Source organism: Amyelois transitella, chromosome 18 (assembly GCF_032362555.1).
Source record: "Amyelois transitella isolate CPQ chromosome 18, ilAmyTran1.1, whole genome shotgun sequence".
Taxonomy (NCBI): Eukaryota; Metazoa; Arthropoda; class Insecta; order Lepidoptera; family Pyralidae; genus Amyelois; species Amyelois transitella.
In genome coordinates, this window is record NC_083521.1 from 7158867 (window position 1) to 7177898 (window position 19032).

Genomic DNA, 19032 nt, shown 5'->3' on the forward strand with positions numbered 1-19032 from the left:
ATATATTTATGTACAACAAGGAAAATAAAACAAAAACTTAAAATAAAGAGAAATTCAGTACAAGGGCACACTACTTATTTCTAGAGATATTTCTTCCAGCAGGCTCACATGTATGTTTGTTAGTTGAATGAAAAATACACACGAATGTCACGTTTTTATTCCTTTCGGAGTAGACGGAGCCAAATGTCACAAAGTTTAACTGAATAAACATTAATGGAATTGAGTTTTTCTTTTGCGTTAAAAATATTAGGTTGGACTTAGAAAAGTACCTACAAGTAAATATAATTAAACTATAAGAAAGGTGGTAAAATTTATAAACTGGTAACCTCCACTTTTTTGGAAATCAGTTAAAAGTTATTTACGTCTTTAAAATAAAATATGCTTTGAAAATGTCTGAAAACATCCCCTTTATACTTCTTACCCTGTTTCCCAAAGACTGTAATTATTGCAAAGTTTCTCTTAAAAGAAACCACATCATTAGACCGTCTAATGACATTTCTGCGCAAAAAGGAGAGATGAATAGGTTAGGCGCAAAATACACAAGGACCTAAGATGCCGTGAATTCACGATATACTAAGTAATGTTTATTAGAACTCCAATAAATTATCCTTACTAATATTATAAGTGCCGTGTGGTTCCCGGCACCAATACAAAAAAGAATAGGACCACTCCATCTCTTTTCCATGGTTGTCGTAAAAGGCGACTAAGGGATAGGCTTACAAACTTGGGATTCTTTTTTAGACGATGGGCTAGCAACCTGTCACTATTTGAGTCTCAATTCTATCGTTAAGCCAAATAGCTGAACGTGGCCATTCAGTCTTTTCAAGACTGTTGGCTCTGTCTACCCCGCAAGGGATATAGACGTGACCATATGTATGTATGTATGTAATATCATAAATGCGAAAGTGAGTTTGTTTGAACCTGTTCACGCGTTATCATGATACTGAAGCAATCTTCTTGAAATCTTGCGTATAAACAGTATGGAGAAGGACATACAATACCTTTCATCCCGATTAAATCTTTATTATTTTGTAGATGGCGCTAAATTCACGCGGCCGGTTTAAAAGCTACTTACATTACAAAAATTCGACGGATAGTTAAATTATTACATATTTTTTGGGCTAATAAACTAAGATTGGCATTTTGGCCATAGGCGCATTCTATCGCTAAGCCATACAGCTGAACGTGACCTTTCAGTCTTTTGAAAACTGTTGGCTCTGTTGGCACCGTAAGGGATAAAAAAGTGGTATATGGGTACATATGTATGAAGGCATTGATTAGAATAGATAGTTAGAGTTATAGAGTAGATATAATTTCTGTAGATTTACTACAGAAATTATATCTACTCTATCACTCGTGTGATATATCTATGATTGAACGCTAGTGGAAAGATGCGAACTATCTTTTTTTTATTTTCCCGTAATTCAACATTTTCAACCGCCGCCTCCCCCCACTTGACCCCCCACCCTTCATCGCCTCAAGAACAACATCGGGAATTTAAATGCGGTCTCCGTACTTAAGGTTTTTTTTTGTAATTATTTTTTTCTTGCGTAAAATTGTTATTGTTCGAGTTTTATTGCTCATGATGAAGATTTTTTTTTTCTTTTTGCGTGTCACGCATGGTCACGCATCTTACCCGAAGGTAGGCAGAGACTTTATACTTTCTAATCGCTATGACTCCTACATACTTCTTCTTCCGCTACATCTACGTACTTTTAATGGAACCTGGTCCAAAATACGGACTCAGTTAGTGCTTATTGTGACAGTAGTACTTATACATAGTTGGCGCTAGAAGAACATTCGGACATGACGGAGCAGTAGCCCGCCGATTTTCAGTTGCTCGGTGACCACGGATCATTGTAACATGATTCGAAACTAATATAAATTACGTTACGAGCGCGTTTAAACCTATATTTTACAAATAGGGGGGGATATATTTAGTGGATTTATTTTACATAATAGGAATAGGCTTATAAACGTGGGATTCTTCTTTTAGGCGATGGGCTAGCAACCCGTCACTATTTGAATCTCAAATCATTAAGCCAAACAGCTGAACGTGGCCTTTCAGTCTTTTCAAGACTGTTGGCTCTGTCTACCCCGTAAGGGATAAAGACGTAATCATATGTATGTATATTTTACAAATTTTGAAATTCAGGTCAGTATCGGTAGTAAATCAAATAAAAATGTAATTATAGAATTATTTATTCAATAATTAATGACAAGGCGCAAGGCGCGAACCACTCCTAGGTAGGCCCGGGTGTTAATTGCTTTCCTTACGTGATCGCAATTGACGGTACGCGAGTTTAATTATTCATTAGGTCTCACCCCTCATTTGCCTTGAGGAACCCTAGTTAACAACTATTTTCGCATTACAGCTCATTTTAATTGCTGATGTAAACATAATTATTTTTAAGTACTTAATCAATATTAATATAAAAACAAAGATTTGTTATTGATTTAATTTTGGTTGCAGAATGTAATAATGGTAATTAGTTCCCGCGGGAATTTCGGAAAATTCTCTCTTAGTGCACACCTAGACGACATAAAGGACCTACCTACATGCCAAATTTCAAATCTCAAGACAAGTAGGTACATAGGATCTAGTTATTTCATGTCATAGGATTTTCTAATATAAATACATTTTCTTATTAAACTCGCAATGCTACCAAATGTCAAAGTCCACCTTAAGGGTCAAAGCCATGATCAACATCTGAAAAAAAGATTCCTATTTCAAAACAGTTCCATTTTTAAATGTTGCTCCCGTGTAGTCCTAATAAGATCTCAGAGGGGGCGGCGCATAAATATCGCTTTATAAAGGTGAAGGAGATTATTTTTGCTTCATTTGTGTCGTCGCGGTAGAAGGTTAAGCGTTGTTTACAAATGGGAGGTGCGAAAGGTATGTTTTTCTTTTGTATTCATTTTGTATGACAGACCTCCTCCTTAGAATAAGCGAGGGCCCTGTTTGTAGCGTTGGATTTTGTTCTTTGCAATTTATTTTAAGTTTAGGTGTTATAGTTACTTCTTTTTTTTCAAGAATGAATAACTTATTCAGATATCTGTGGAGTAGGTAAATTTTTTTTGTCGTAGTGAACTATTTTTATGATTTAATTTTTAATCCTTCAATTTTCTGATATATTCTTCCGTTATTTTGTAAATCAGATTTTCATATAATTATTACAGTACTGTTTAAGTCATACTGAAAAAAAAATGGACCATATTTGAATTCTGCCAATAAATTTAACGCGTCGCGTTTATACGGATAGGAGGTGCAATTTGCACCTACAAATCTCATAATTAAATGGCATTTCATTCAAGCATTCCTTTTTCAAAACGAGGTAATTAGGTGCGCGTGCGCAGGTCACGGGCGGGCGCGTCCCCGGAAGCGGTGCCGGACGCAGAGATTGTGCCCCTGATTCCTTCCGGCCGGGCCCCAGACCCCGGTTGCACTTTCCAAACTGGACAAGTCATAAGAAACAGGACCTTAAGGTTATGTATGCTTTTTTACTTCATGCTAGTATAGAAATAGGTATAGAGTATTTTTAAATATTTTATTCGAGATCGCAACAATAGATTTCTAACAATGATACGAAATCCTACTACTATTATAAAGGCGAAAGTTTGTATGGATGTTTGTTACTCTTTCACGCAAAAACTACTGAACCGATTACCATGAAATTTGGTATGTAGGTAGCTGAAGACCCAGAATAACACATAGGCTACTTTTTATCCCAGAGTTCCCGCGGGATTGATAGGGTTTCCATGCGGACGAAGTCGCGGGCGGCCTCTATATACCTATATATAGATACCTATATAATTCTGTGCACTTATTTCATAGTTACATTAAAAAGTCAAAAAAATAAAATATTGACTCAATATTGGTACATTAAAGCAAAATAAAAATATCTGATAAAAATCTGTAGCATAAGCGACGTCGGAGAATTGATTGAATGATCTTCAATATTTTGCTAGATTGTCAATTCACAATAATATTTATTCTTAAGTTCGTTATGAAATTAGCCAATTTAGATAAATTGGCTAAATAGTAGATACTACCTACTCCGCATATCGCGCCCGCTCCCGCCACAGCTTATGACTCAATCCACGCAAGGTCGTCGCACCCTGATCTTCGAGTTGGAACGATTGGTGATCTCTTTTATTTGAGCCCGTCATATCGTTTGCCTATGACTCATGTGATTTATCGTTTTGTTGACGGTACATATATAACGCGGATTTTATCCATATATATGGTCACGCCTATATCCCTTGCGGGGAAGACAGAGCCAACAGTCTTGAAGACTATGGCCACGTTCAGCTATTTGGCTTAATGATAGAGTTGAGACTCAAATAGTGACAGGTTGCTCGTCCATCGCCTATAACCTAGTTTTTTGTAAAAAGTACTCAGATCTTTGGGATAGCCGAAAGTAAGCAATTTAATGTTTTGAAATACTTGCACAATTTTGTAGTGATTCATTAGTTTCATACATAAACACGCGTCTTTATCCCTTACGGAGTAGGTAGGACCAATGGTATACAAAATTGAAAGGCCAAACTTTTAGTTAAATTACTTGAAATAATTAATTACTGCGAAATCATGTACTTCGAAAAAGTAAGTTAGAGTAGTTAGTAGGAAATTTATTTATTTTTCACTTTGTAAATAAGGTATCTTTCATTCCCATACCTTAAAAAAAATCACTGTTTTTGTCAAATTGACACCCAGTAATAACATAATAATGATGACTTACAATCGTTCAAAACATAATTCTAATCACTTCCTTATTCCTGTCAACACCGAATGACCCGGCCCAAGAAGTCTCGGTCAGGTGGTGCTAGGTTCTCACGGCGCTTGCGCACTTCTCACGCGCTCGCCTTACACTTCCTTCCTGTCTGTCGATGCGCCTGCACCGAGTCCGTTCGGATACAGTGTACAAAAGTTTCACAACTAAGGATTTTTTAAATGTTCTATGGTTGGTAGGTTGTTAAAGTGGATAGGTGTGTAATTTCTGAATACTAAATTCATTTTTGTGTGTTTAATTAACTTCTTCTTCTTCGTATTGTCTTAATTTAAATATTAAAATGACAAGAAAATTTATTCAGACCACTTTAACAAACATAGAACATTTCTTATATATATTGATCGAAATTAAAGAACAAAAAAGACGAACTTTTAATAGGTAATAATAGCATTATCTAACAGTCTACGATTTGCTTAAGCAGAATTCAATTATGTTTTAGATAATCCCAAAGATGATCATCTCAATTTTTCTTTTACTTATTTAAAACGTCATATATTCACTACCATGCAATATATTAACAGATATTTTCAGTAAATATTTTCAGCCAGTATTTTATTTTTAGAACACTGAATATTAGTGCGTGTATCCGAACCTAACAGGGCACCTCAAGGGTCATTGTTGTAACTGATAGGCTGTAGGGCTATTATCGTTTGCCGCGCGACCGCACTGGAAGCATGGTCTTCCGCTGACAAATCTTTTTTTGATTGTGAGAACTATGGCTTAGGAAGTCGGCGGCTGGGGTCGAGAGGGAAAACTTAAGTGCTTAACTGGTTAATAGAGGTTTATATCCTTTAGCCGTGTGGTTCCCGGCAGTAAGAATAGAACCACACCGCTGCTTTTGTTCCAGATTGTTAAATTGAATCAACAATAAAATTTACAAAATTGAGATATTTTTCTTACGCTTAGGTACAACCTAAATTTGAATTTTTTATCCTTAATTTTATATTTAACACATCCGATCGAACGTGGCCTTTGATATTTTAGACTATTGGCTCTATCTACCTGTTAAGGAATAAAGACGTGATATTTACGTAAAGTCTTCCTAGGCGAAATTTACTTTTTAACTATACAGAGATAACTTAGGAAGTGGCGAGTATGAGTCGAGTGGACTTAACTGCCATAGACAAGAGGGAAATCTTAGTATTTTTCGAAGTATAGACAAAGGGCGAGGCTCTTCAGTCACGTTATATAAAATTTATAAGCGCTAATTAGTGCAAGTTTGCGTGAGGTCTTAGGTTCATATTTCAAATACATGCATAATGGTCGCTATCTTTACCTACCATAGTTTTTCAGTGTAATAATGTAATGCAATATTCCCATTTGTCACGATCCTTGCACAAGTTCTTGGTCAGATTTTTCCACATTTAAAATATTTCATGTAATCGCCATACAGGTCAAAAGTACCCGAAACCGCCGAGCTTGCATGAAGAGAGTTATGAATGTGGATGAAGCGAAGGAAATATGCAGAGATCGTGGCAAGTGGAAAGAGGTAGTCTCTGCCTACCCCTCCGGGAAAGAGGCGTGATTTTATGTATGTATGTATGTATATCGCCATACATTGACCTGACCTTACCTGATAATGAGCATTTTGAGTCGATAATGTGCCCTGATCAAATCCCAGAAACCACAGTTACAATCTGAAACTTAATCTTTTTCTTCTAGGGTTTATTTCTGTTTGCATCCTCATATCTCTGGAAATGAGCCCGGGGTATGCCCTTGACCATGGGTCCTGGATCGGGTCAGTCAGATTTATACACGAAGCCACTAACGTCTTACCTCCACGACCAATACACGAATTAACAACGATCTGAAATTTGATATTACATACATACATATGGTCTAGTCTATATCCCTTGCGGGGCAGTCAGAGCCAACTGCCTTGAAAAGACTGAATGGCCACGTTCAGCTATTTGGCTTAACGATAGAATTGAAATTCAACTAGTTACACGTTGCTAGCCCATCGCCTAAAAAAGAATCCCAAGTTTGTGAGCCTATCCCTTAGTCGCCTTTTACGACATCCATGGGAAAGATATGGAGTGGTCCTATTCTTTTTTGTATTGGTGCCGGGAGCTACACGGATATTCTTTCTTATATTTCTCTCATTCGGCCATTTTAACCCGTACACTTCTTGTTAATTCGCTCCTTTGTGCGGATCCATTGTTTTATATCTCCCACGGCTCGTCTTAAGAGCGACCATAGGCTATTGTTTCAATTTACATTGTTTAAGTAGGTTCCCATGGGATAGCAAACCGTTTGAGGGTAAATATTTACAGGGCGAGGGTAGGAAGTATAAGTTTTTATGAGTGAAGAATACACATATGGGTTCGATGAACTAGAAGTTGACAATTAAGATTAAAAATATATTCAAAGAGCCAAATTCTTCCAGGGTATACGGAGCTTGTCATTAAAATATTAAAACTTATTATTACTTTTGATTAACGAGTATAAAAAAAATATTTACATCTTTGAAATTTATTAATCTTAAACATATCATATCAGTTAAAATTATTAATTTAAGCAAAATTATATCACCCTTCTTTTCGCATTAGAAGTTAAACTGTAAAACAATGGCGTGTTTTCATGTCATTAGGGCAGATGCACACTGTTGTTTAGGATCTTTGTATAATATAGTTTATGATCGTGATGTTATGAGCCGTGCCCTTCTTTTCATTGTAGGCATAAAAATGTTAAGACATGTCCAGTTTTAATGATGTCAAAGTAGATTTTATTAATTGAAGTCTGGATGATAGTGAATTTGTAAATTACCTATATACTTAAATTTACCGACCCTATTTATAAACTTTTAAATAACTTATCAACTCATTACTATTTTTACTACGATTCAAAAACTGTGGAAATGATCATCCTAAATTTCTTTTACTATCACAAAACTGTTTTGATAGCTCTATTCGTGGCTGTTAGAATATCAATATAAATGCAATCTTTTATTTACTTATTTTTGGCATACAAAAATCATTCACTTCAAAATTTAAATCTATACCAAAAATAATCATCAACATCACTTTGCATTGTCTGCCGTGTCTATTGTCTTTCCTATTACCTTCTATAATTACAACGGTCGCCAAGCTGTCGCGATCCGTACCGGCCGCGGAGCATCTGCCAGCGGACGTCTGACCTCAGCCTTACTTTACCGGTGCCATTTGAAAATAGAATATAGCTCAATTTTTAAATTTACTGTTTCATTTTGAAAGAAGCTATACACTGCCAGTATCTAACTGTAACAGGAAGCAAAAAGAATTTTAGTTTCAATTCAAAGGCTAAAAATAATTGAGTTATCATTCGACTCCCGATTAATGAGGTCTCAGTTTAATTTTGAATTGAATTTACAAAAAGTTAACCGTAGAACACCAAGGTGAACCATTATGGTTATTCACGAGTCATAAAGGTGTATTGTTCCTTTTTCGTATTTTTTCAGATTTATTGTAACTTTTAAGTCGGTTTAGGACAGTTTACTTTATACTTTACTTATATTTTTTATACTTATATTTTCATTTCGAGATTAAAACTTGGGTTAGAAGTTTAAAGAATCTCGAATCTAAGTTTTGCTGCAAAAAGATTTAGAAAAATTTATGAAATTGTATTCCTTCATCTGAAACTACTATTATCCACAAAAAATACGAAATAAAAATATAAAAATACGTCTAGTAAATAAGACAAGCCACTTGTGTATATTCTTCATGAATATTGGATATTAAAAAGTTCTTGCTTTATATAAAAGTTTTTTTTTTTAATTTCCTTACGAAACTTGACTGTAACGGGGGGAACAAATGAAAAGTATTGTTTGCTAATTAAAACGCGCGTTATCACTTCACGGCTCCATATGCCGCAGTGCTCCATCAGCATGTGTGGAATGACTAGACAATTTTCACTGTTGTCTTTGAATTTCAACAAAGTAATTAATAAACAAATTTAAGGGTCTTAAAGTTAAGATATTAAGGCTGATAATAGGTAGATTTAGAAAGCAACGGAATTGCCTGTTTACGCGCGATCAGTTTCTACCATGATCGTAATAATGTTTCTTCCGAACGCCCTTTCTAATTAAACAATGACGTCTTGAAGGAAGCCATGCATTGTTCTATTTTCAAAGTTTCGAATTATCACCGTCATGCTGCCCGGGCGAAGGATGAGTTTGAATTTCGAATGTCGAACTCGAGTTGATTGGTCGAGTTTTTGTAGCGCACTTCCTGGTTCCGTATTCAAGTTTTATGATAGTGACGTGGATCCGCTCGAGCGATTAGCTAGAAATTGATATTTGGAATCTTAGACGGTTATTAAAGCGTCTGTCATCCGGTTGTCTATAGTTTGGGTAGTGGCGCGTGCACACTTAATTGCTTCATTTGTAGCAATAATTCGAAATGACGAAATGACGCGTGATCGGCTTTTTTCAATATCATCACTCTGAGGTGTTCTGCTCTAACGATTTGTATAATCAATTATTTACAAAGGAATATCGAAATGACTGTTATATAAATTCTAATGATGAATAGGCTCATAGCAAAATAAACAAAATAGCAATCGACTGAAGTACACAATCGCGTTGGATCTGTAAACAAATTGGATAAAACTCATCATTTTACACCTAAACGAATTAACTGCTAGCAAATTTTAAGCTATGCAGTGCGTTCGCTTATTCAAACAAAATACTGACCAATCACGATTTTGTGAATTTGAAATTTGTTAAAGCCCAGCGGTACTACAGAAAACCAATACCGAGTACATACACGTACATGGTAAAACTACGCATGGACTAAGCAAACTCTTGCTGGTGTGGGTCGTGCGTAGGGTTACCACTTTTTTTTTGTCCACAAAATTTTTCACCTGCCATTTTCGAATTTTCGCATTCTAAAATGCATACGCCTTTACAATTGCGTTTTGTTACTACTCCGCTATACTAGTTTTGATATTAGCATTTTGAGCTAGTCGATGTATGAATAAGATTTGGTAGGTTGGTTGGTATTTTTCTTTTTATCTAGCATATTGCATTTTTATTTCCAGTTTTTGTTCAAAGATGTAATATCTAGATTGTGTAATATATTCACTTTAGGTAAGCTAATGAAATTGTTTGGCAAAAGGCCTCTACGGTATTATAATTTATTGAGACATCTGAACCAAAAAAAAGCAATTTTCGTCCAGTCAGCCCTAGTCGCCCACACTAACGGTTCTCGTATAGACAGTCACTCACACAATGGGATATTGCAAATGGGCTAGTCGAATGTATTCGCCGGCCGCTGGGGGGGTGGGGGGAAGATGCGTTTTTGTGCAGTCTCTCCGCTTTAGCCACGTTTATGAGTAAATATGTATAAGTGCGTAGCCGATAACGTTCTTAATAAAGCTGTGTGGGTTTTCTGATTCATTTAAGGTAAATTTACACTCTATTTTGGTTGACGACTTGCTCTAGGTACTGAAGAGTGACTACGCCGGATTTTTTAAACGATTGGAGGCTTAGGCTTTTTAAAAATAAACGATTAGGTATTTTTAGTGACAACAGTAGACTAAGCTATGCAGAGGGAAGTCCATAGTCCTATGTGAGTTAACCACAGCTGACTGGCGATGAGCACGGACGGGTTCACACTTCTTTCAGCGCTTTTAACCGGCCGAATGGAAAGCTACATGAAAGGCCTTACATCGTTACTAAGAAAAAACGTAAAAAGGGACACGAAAAATGAGCAGCGAGCGGAATTCGGGTGACCATTCTTCAGAAGTTAGTCAAGTTAGGACACCTAAACATATTTTAGGAATCTTTTGTCAATGATTTAAAAATATTTGATTTCATAATTATTTTTATAGTAGCTAGATACATGCGTAGTGAGTGTAATTAATCATCAACAAATTAGAAAAAAAAAGTCTTTTTTACATTTTTTTTTTATTTCACAAATAAAATAAAACCATACAAAAACAGACAGCTATCTTATCTGAACGGCTAAATAACCCCACGTCAATACGAGCGTTGTTTCTATCAATTTATTTAGATTAGTGTGTAACACTCCTATCTGGCAGGCTCGGTACTTCCGTAGTACACGACACATACACAAAGCAAAACTGGCGATGTCCACTCCACTTACGAAACACGAATTTTCGCACACATTCAAACCCTAGTTCAGTTTTACTGCACACTGCCGCTTGTATAAAATTTATGGCGCACACTTTTGCAGGCAGGCTATGGCAACATAGATCTATGAAAGGGGGATGGAACTGGTCAGCCATTTCGTGTCGACGAGATTTATAACCTCTCTGTGCGTTCGCGCTAAACTCTAGTAAGATACGTTTGCATCTGACATCGGGAGGTTGAAGCTTTATTTAATTTCCATACTATTAATACAAAATGAATAAGGTAACACCCTACTTTTGTTCGACACGAGTAAACAATAGATGCATTATGTTATATACGAAATCATCTCCAAATATTTTACAGATAAATTAACAATAATACCGTAAGCGTGAATCGGAAATTTTGAAAAAGTCTTACCTATTACTGGTCGAAATTTTCGATTCACGCTCACGGTATTTGAAAATGGAAGCCTATATAGGAATGATGAAATTATTTGAGTAAAAATTAATTGAGTTAATAATTCAAAATTCGAATGGCGTACGCAGGAAAATTTGAAAATTGTCTATGGTCTGGGTAACATAGCCGTAGGGGGCATTATTTCAAAATGCACGTTAGGTGGGTGTAGGGGAGGCCGGGGTCAGCCTGCTGTTTGTCTATCGCCGCGTTTTCCCATTCACCGGGTGAATTTTCCGAAGCCCATTGCGCTTCCGACTCCCACTGCCCCCTTTGAGCCACACTGTATTTTTATTAACGGAATTATAGCGTCTGAATGAGCGCCTACTTATATTGATTAGTCTTCTAGTGCGTGGATAAGCATCGGTATTGTAGGTTTTGAAGTTAAACTTCATTGTAGTAAAGTTCAATTACAAAATTTCCTTACCCAAGTAATAGCTTGTTATGAATTCTATGATTAGGCTTGTAAAGTGACATTTTTGTAATAGCACCCTTTGGTGGCTTCCATTTAATATAATAATTCATATTGAACATACTAGAATAGCTTTAACAAAAATCTAATGAAAAAAAAAGAAAAGAGCATCGGCGTCCAAAAACCCATAGACAAACATTAACACCGTTCGAATTGCGAACATGCACAATAGCGTGGGCGGTACGTACTGCCAACCGAAGGTGATCAGAAACTCATAACGGACACGTCATGTCTTATCGGAGAAAAGTTGGGCCACGCACCGGGCTGGTGTAACTGTAGGTACTAGACGTATCGTTAGTTTGTAATGTCACTGGCTGTTGAGAATATTTAGCAATCGAATCACCTGTGTGTTTAGGTAAGGCAAGGAAATGAACTTTAAATTTTTGCTCTCATACCCTGGGCAGGTTGAATGGAACATTAAAATTTGTCTAGGCCGTCTTTTACTGAAAATACGCTGTTTATCTAGCAGAAGCAACGCCTAAGAAAATACTATTGTAAACTAATTTTTTGTTCGTTTTGAAGGTTTAAATAAAAGCCTCGTGTTGTCGGTAAGTATCTAATATTTAAGACGTTTAAACGCCTTTAATTCGGTTTGGTAAAAATAAAGGAAAAAGTTTTTCACGTGAGTTAATTAAAAAGAACGTGAGCAATAGAAACTATCATGTAATAAACTAGTGGCCCTACACAGCAGCGCCTCGAATTTGCGATACGGGTTGTGCATTGATAGTATTGATACCTACGCGATAGCTCGCTTTTGGTGTTCGATATTCAAAACTGCGTTGTTCTTGATTAATGTGCAGTTTAACGATTCTAACTAGCATTTTGAATTTGAAATTCGAATCGATCATAATAAGTTATTGCTTTAATTGTAGCGCTTGCTTAGATATTAAAAACTTTACATGCAAAAGTTAATTACTCTCTTATTAAAATTTGGAAAAGTATTTTTCATGGTCTCCGACCGCCATGGGTATTTTTGATGCACTAGGTATTTGGTGAATTATGACATCGAATTACTTTACGAAATTAAACTGAGGTTCTACAGTGACTCCTTAAAAAGGTACCATTTAAATTTAATTAAAGTAGGCCCAACAGAATACAAATAAAAAAAAATACCTTTGTTGTTAACCAAACAATAAATTGAGCTGCAATAACTTCACACTACGTCGTGCCTGTTTCCCCCACACCCGTTCAAATATTCACGACTTTTCCGACTGAGTTTTTGACCCGTGTCTACTGAAAAAATTGTCTGTGGATGTTTGATTTGTTCGAAAAACGAACATTTTATGCTTGAGAGAACTAAAAACGCGTTGTGTGTCCCTTTTGGTTAGTCCCTATTAAATAAGGTTTTATTTGTTTCATAGATTAACTCTAGATATGAATGCTCTTGTCATAGGTTGTTATTTATCTGTATATAAGAAGTTATATTAAATGTGAGTCTATACTGTACAGAATTGGTAAATTTTATATTAGTATGGAGTTTAAATAAACTCCAAAAATTACGGTTATATAACAATAATAACATAAAATATAATAATAACACTATCAAATTAAAGATTAACCTGTTATTAAAAAGAAATAAAATACATTGGAATGTTAAAAAATATAGTAATGGTAATTAAATTTGGAGAAATTGCCTAAGTTATAAACTCTGCTATGAAAGTTACTAGTACATTAATATTCGTATAATTTTTTAATGTTATAAAAAATTAAACTCACCATTAATCTGAATTTCGAACACTTATCCGATGTAAAATGTGCCCGTGGCCTCCGATGGATCTGAAAAAAAAAAGAAAACAGTTTATCAAAACCCGAAATTGAAAAGCACTACGACCTCACATCGCACCTCTTAACCCATCAGCTTCAGTTAGGTACTTGATAAAATAATGATTTGAGAAGGTCTAATCATAAAGAAAAAAAAGTAACTTAGAAACAAGCCTTCTTTTACGATTACACCATAGATAACAAAGTATCGATAAGAACATCACTAGATCGACATCGACATAGGGGCGGCCACGTGCGGGCCCACCCGGTGAGCGCGCGTGCGCACATTTTTTCTTGTTTACTTCCGATACTACCAATCTTAGGTTCGACGAACGATTTTTTTCCACCCTTCTAAAAAAGGGTGCGTTTGTTTTGTAAACGTAGATATTTTGGGAACGTTAACGGTTGAAATCGTACAAGAATACCGGCGTTAATAACAAAATTATATAGATTTCGCACTTTACAGTGATTATTGTAATAAATTCCCATGAAAATATTACTTAGAGCAAAGGGTAGTTATTTTTTTATTTATTTATATATAACTTCTAAAAGTTGCAGTTTAAACTTACACTACGTAAAAAAATATCATTTTAAGTAGGTATACTATTAATGTAAGTAATTGATTAGAGAATATTAGTAAAATTTGACTATTCAGTACTTTACATGTTGCCAGTATTAATTAAAAAAGTACCCAAAACCTTCTTAGATACTTATACATAACACTTTTTGAAGAAATTACTTCCCTAAGTACTCTCTTCAACAATAATCGCAAACATTTGTTCCAAATCGGACCATATTTTAAAACGATGATTCTAAATTCAAAATCTTGTCTATGTTTAACAAATAACTTCCGGTGGATTCACCAATTCAGTAAACTGCAAAAAGTGGTAATGCAATAACTATTGAAGCTGAATTAGAGCGTGCCCGCACCTGGTTTTCTAATGACTGTCTGTTTATTTTATGAAACAAATTCAAGCCAATAACCATTCGAAATGATTTAACACACTTGAAATCTTTCCTTTTATATTATTCATCAATATTTGCGATATGAGTGTTAATTAAAATGAAAAAAAAAGCTTAATTACAGGCAAGTCCATACATATTATCTAAGTATATCCCTTACCGGGTTGGCAGAGCTCACAGTCTTGAAAGGACTGAAAAGCCACGCTCAGCTCTATGGCATAATGACGGAATTGATAATTAAATAGTGACAAGTTGCTAAGCCTACATGAGGATCCTAAGTTTATAAGCATATCCCTTAGTCGCCTTGTACGACATCCATGGGAAAGATATGAATTGGTTCTATTCCCCGGAGGCCACCAAACGGCACTTAATATGAATAGCTTAGTAAAAGGTAACATTTGTCAATAAAAATAGCTTTTACATAGCAGCTAATAGTTTCTAATATCCTACTACTATTATAAAGGCGAAAGTTTGTATGGATGTTTGTTACTCTTTCACGCAAAAACTACTGAACCGATTACCATGAAATTTGGTATGTAGGTAGCTGAAGACCCAGAATAACACATAGGCTACTTTTTATCCCAGAGTTCCCGCGGGATTGATAGGGTTTCCATGCGGACGAAGTCGCGGGCGGCCTCTAGTTATATATATATTTTTTAAATTATGGCAATTAAATTCCTTTTAATGCCCATATCACATTTCATAAGTCAAACGAAAACGAAACCAAACAAACATCTGTTGGAAATAAAAGATTTTTTATTCGAAAGATTTTATTGATCTCTATCAGGCGGTATAGGTCACGTTAAACTTTTTGTGCGAGCGTTAAAGGTGCTAGTTGTAACACATTAATTGCGGTATCCAAATCCATTGAAGAAAATACATATACGAGTAGGTAACAAACCAAATTGTGTTTAATTTAGATCATTCTTTGATAGTTAAACTTATGATGAAATTAATGAGAAGACTCATTTTAGCTTTGAAAATGAATCAAGGTTTCATATCAAGAAAAGGAGCTAGCCATCTAGCTTCAAAAGCTTTTATGCAAAAGAACATAATACATACATGCGTCCACGGTTCTTTTCCCTAGCGGGGTAGACAAAACAGTCATGAAAATACTGAAAGGCCACGTTCAGCTGTATGAGTAAATTATCGAATTGAGATTAAAATAGTGACAGGTTACTAGCCCATCGCCTACAAGAAGAATCTCAAGTTTTTTAATATTTTTTTCCCTTAGTCACCTTTAACGATCTCCACGGGAAAGATATGGATTGGTATTCTAAAGTGCCGGGAACCACACGGCATAACCAGTTTATATGAAAATAATTAAGGACTACGAATTATAAATACATTAAGGCCACATATGCGAATATCCTCTATATGTATCGAAGGTGGTTAATTTTTCCAAATGGCCCACTATATATATGTAATTTCTACGGATAAAGAATTCTATGTAGACCATCAACAATATTATCCACTTATAGTTACACGAGAAACACAAAGACATCCAGCATCCGATGTAAATATATTTGCAGAGCATGCGGGCTGCGACCAAATTGAAGGAACCATTCTTGGGAACCCTCGAACCACAATAGACCACTAAAATTGGTCTACTTGGCCCAAATTACCACTATTTCGTCCCGCATCTTTGCCCCCTGCTGAGCCACCAACAAATTGACTCTTAATATTTCTTTTCGCAAAAGGAACTTGGAATAATTTACACCGGATGACAAGAATTGCTTTTGTATTGTCAATTCATTTTCGGAAATATCATATTCAATTACTTACATACGGGAAGATTTTTTTTTTATTTAAATGATTACAGCCAGTTACAATCATACATAACCCCTTCTTATCTTTGAATTTGGAACGCAAGCTGTCAACACATTGTATCATGTCATTAGGGTGCGTTCACACGCCCACTTGTAAGACTGTGACGTCGACCGCCGGAAGTGACGTAAGGAGGTCGCGTCGTCTTGAATGGGCCGCACACAGACTTGAGTGTGTACACATATTGCGTCTTTGGGTGTTCGTGTGAATGAACGTACGCATGCTACCGAGTACTATGTAGTGATTGTGTTGCGAGATACGACTATTGAGATTGACGGCCGGCTAGACTAGTGGACAAACAACGCTTGATAGACGACGAGCCTAATTGAAAGATGTCTGTTATTGTTCCGGCCGGAGTCCCGAATTATACGAGTTCAAAAACTAGTGACTAATGCAACAAACAAACTGTTATGTTTCACTCGAGCGCTTTTAGGACAATTTGAGAGAAAACTGTTCGTCATTTCCGAATTATAATGAGTAAATGCGTTGCTGAATGACAGGGGCATTGGACCTTTGGCAAAACCGTAATAGTAATTTTTTTAAGTAGCAACATGTTGTAATTTGGACTTTATTGTAAAGAATGTAGGAATTGAGGATGTTTAGTATAGGTATGTTTCGAGGGGAGTTTAAAGCGGGCGAACAGGCAGGTGTGATGGCCAGATGTCTTGAACAAATTGCCGTGCCATAAGGTACGCGGTGTGGACACACCCTTACCTTTGTTGTCGTGTGCCAAGTTTTAATTTTATGCTTGATTACAACCCCAGTTTCGACTAATTAATGCCTTGGAGATCTGTAGTGGTTTGACGCAATCTCGTTAGGTATTTTCACTGTTTTGCGTTAAGGAGTTTCGCAAATAGTGTGTTTACAAGTTTTTGAAGAGTGACAGCCTTTACTTCCAAAGAAAATCTGAATTAAATGAAACTATATCATTACGAATACTTCAATTTATATGAAAATTCGACGTCAGTAGCATTTTTTCTTTAAAATGTAGCCGTTAATTTTTAAATTTTAAAACCGAATTAAAATATATTAGGTATCTAGAGTTGTTAGTATTTATTATATTTTATGGTAGTAATTAGCCAAAAGTAATATATCTACCTATATTAAATAATAGAGCACATAATTATTTATTACATACGGCATAGTTATTAATTTGATAAGTCAAATTGTTAGAAAAAGAAAATCAATAGTAAATAAAATTTTCAAGCATTGTTAAATGTAATTATTTTATTTTAAAAACAAATGCTTATTTTTATAGTGTTGGACCAAAGACAACATGCTATCGGTGGCTCCAGATGCGTATCGCTGGAATAGCTTCCGGGCGGTCATCGTCATTTCCGTGGGCGTTCCCCAACTTTTGTGGGGAAACTTCGCGGTGCACTACCGTTTCCATTTTTATTTTTCAAACACATGGAGAGAAGCACGGCTTCCATGGCCACGATTCTGGATAAGGAAATTTTAAAATTAGAAATAAATCCTCCTTGTGTTGTGTTGTAGATTAATCTTTCGTATTAAAGTTCTTTGTAGATTAAATTTTTTTAAGTATTTAGACTGGTTTACTTTTTGAAGTACTCGCAAATACAGTTTTTAAAGATTGTTACGAAATCATACTCTTTGTAACAATTTTAAAAATCAAATCATGTTTCATAATCGCAAAATTATGCAACCTCAAAAGATATCCTTACAATAAAAAAAAAGGTTTACAATTAAAAATTTGAATACATTGGCAACCATGAAATAAATGTGGAAAAAAGGAAAAAGTAATCTTTACTGGGTATCCTCTATTGTCTTTGGTCACTCACACACTGTCCAGCGCAGTAATAAAAGGTGGACGGCGCCAACAAAGCGCATCTCTTTTTGAACGTGGTCCTTTGCAGTTCCTGTTTTCATATCTCAGTAATTGGTTTCGATCTGAACTGAGACTTTGGCTTTGTTTTTAATTAAATATTCCAAAAGATCGCTTGTGTTAATAATAGCAAGTATGTTATAAACCCTAACTACCCACTCCAAACTGTTTCTAACTAAGGATGTCACCTAGTACTTGCCTTAGAGTAGCAGCTGAAACCTTTTTTAATATGGTTTAAGTGCCTTATTCATTTAAACATCAAAATTTAATTTAACCTGCAGGAGATGTAAGTAATAATTCTACTTGAATTATTTTCATTTAAGTAGGTAAGTAGAACGAAGTAACTTGAATGAAAATCTGACTTACTGTTCTGTATATAACTAATGGCATTAAAATAATAGACTGCATTTCCTTAATAATCTAGAAATAAGAGCTGATATTCAAAAAGAAAATTAAAGTCTGTTTCGAAGTTTCCAAATTTGAAATTAACCGCCAAATTCGTCGCGTCGTACGTCGCCCCATACGCCACGCGTACGCTACCCCCGCGAAAGGTGCGCCGGCGCACAAACAGGGGTCCTACACCCTATTATCTTTAACATTTTGAAGTCTGTTTGCAAGATAAAGGCAAGGGGAGTCGGGGGGTGAGCTTTCTTTATTCTTCACCCGGATTTATTATTATTTTTTAGATATTATTACTATGATTGTCGGAGTGGCGCGTGCGCACATGTCCCTTAGCGACCCCATGCAATGCGTAATGCTCTTACGCATACTTATTGTCGTAGATTATTAAAGGTTACATTGTGGCGAGTTTAGTATTATTAGTTGCGAGCTTAAGTAATTTCTCTTA

General features: G+C 35.7%; 1 protein-coding gene across 1 annotated transcript in view; it reads right to left on the reverse strand.

The window, feature by feature from the left end:
• Positions 1–19032, reverse strand: part of LOC106130679 (homeobox protein prospero) — an 82537-nt gene that overhangs the window by 43782 nt on the left and 19723 nt on the right. The window contains exon 2 of the mRNA XM_060949313.1: positions 13505–13564. The gene's annotated coding sequence lies outside the window, so the exon portion shown is untranslated. The remainder of the gene's footprint in view (positions 1–13504; positions 13565–19032) is intronic.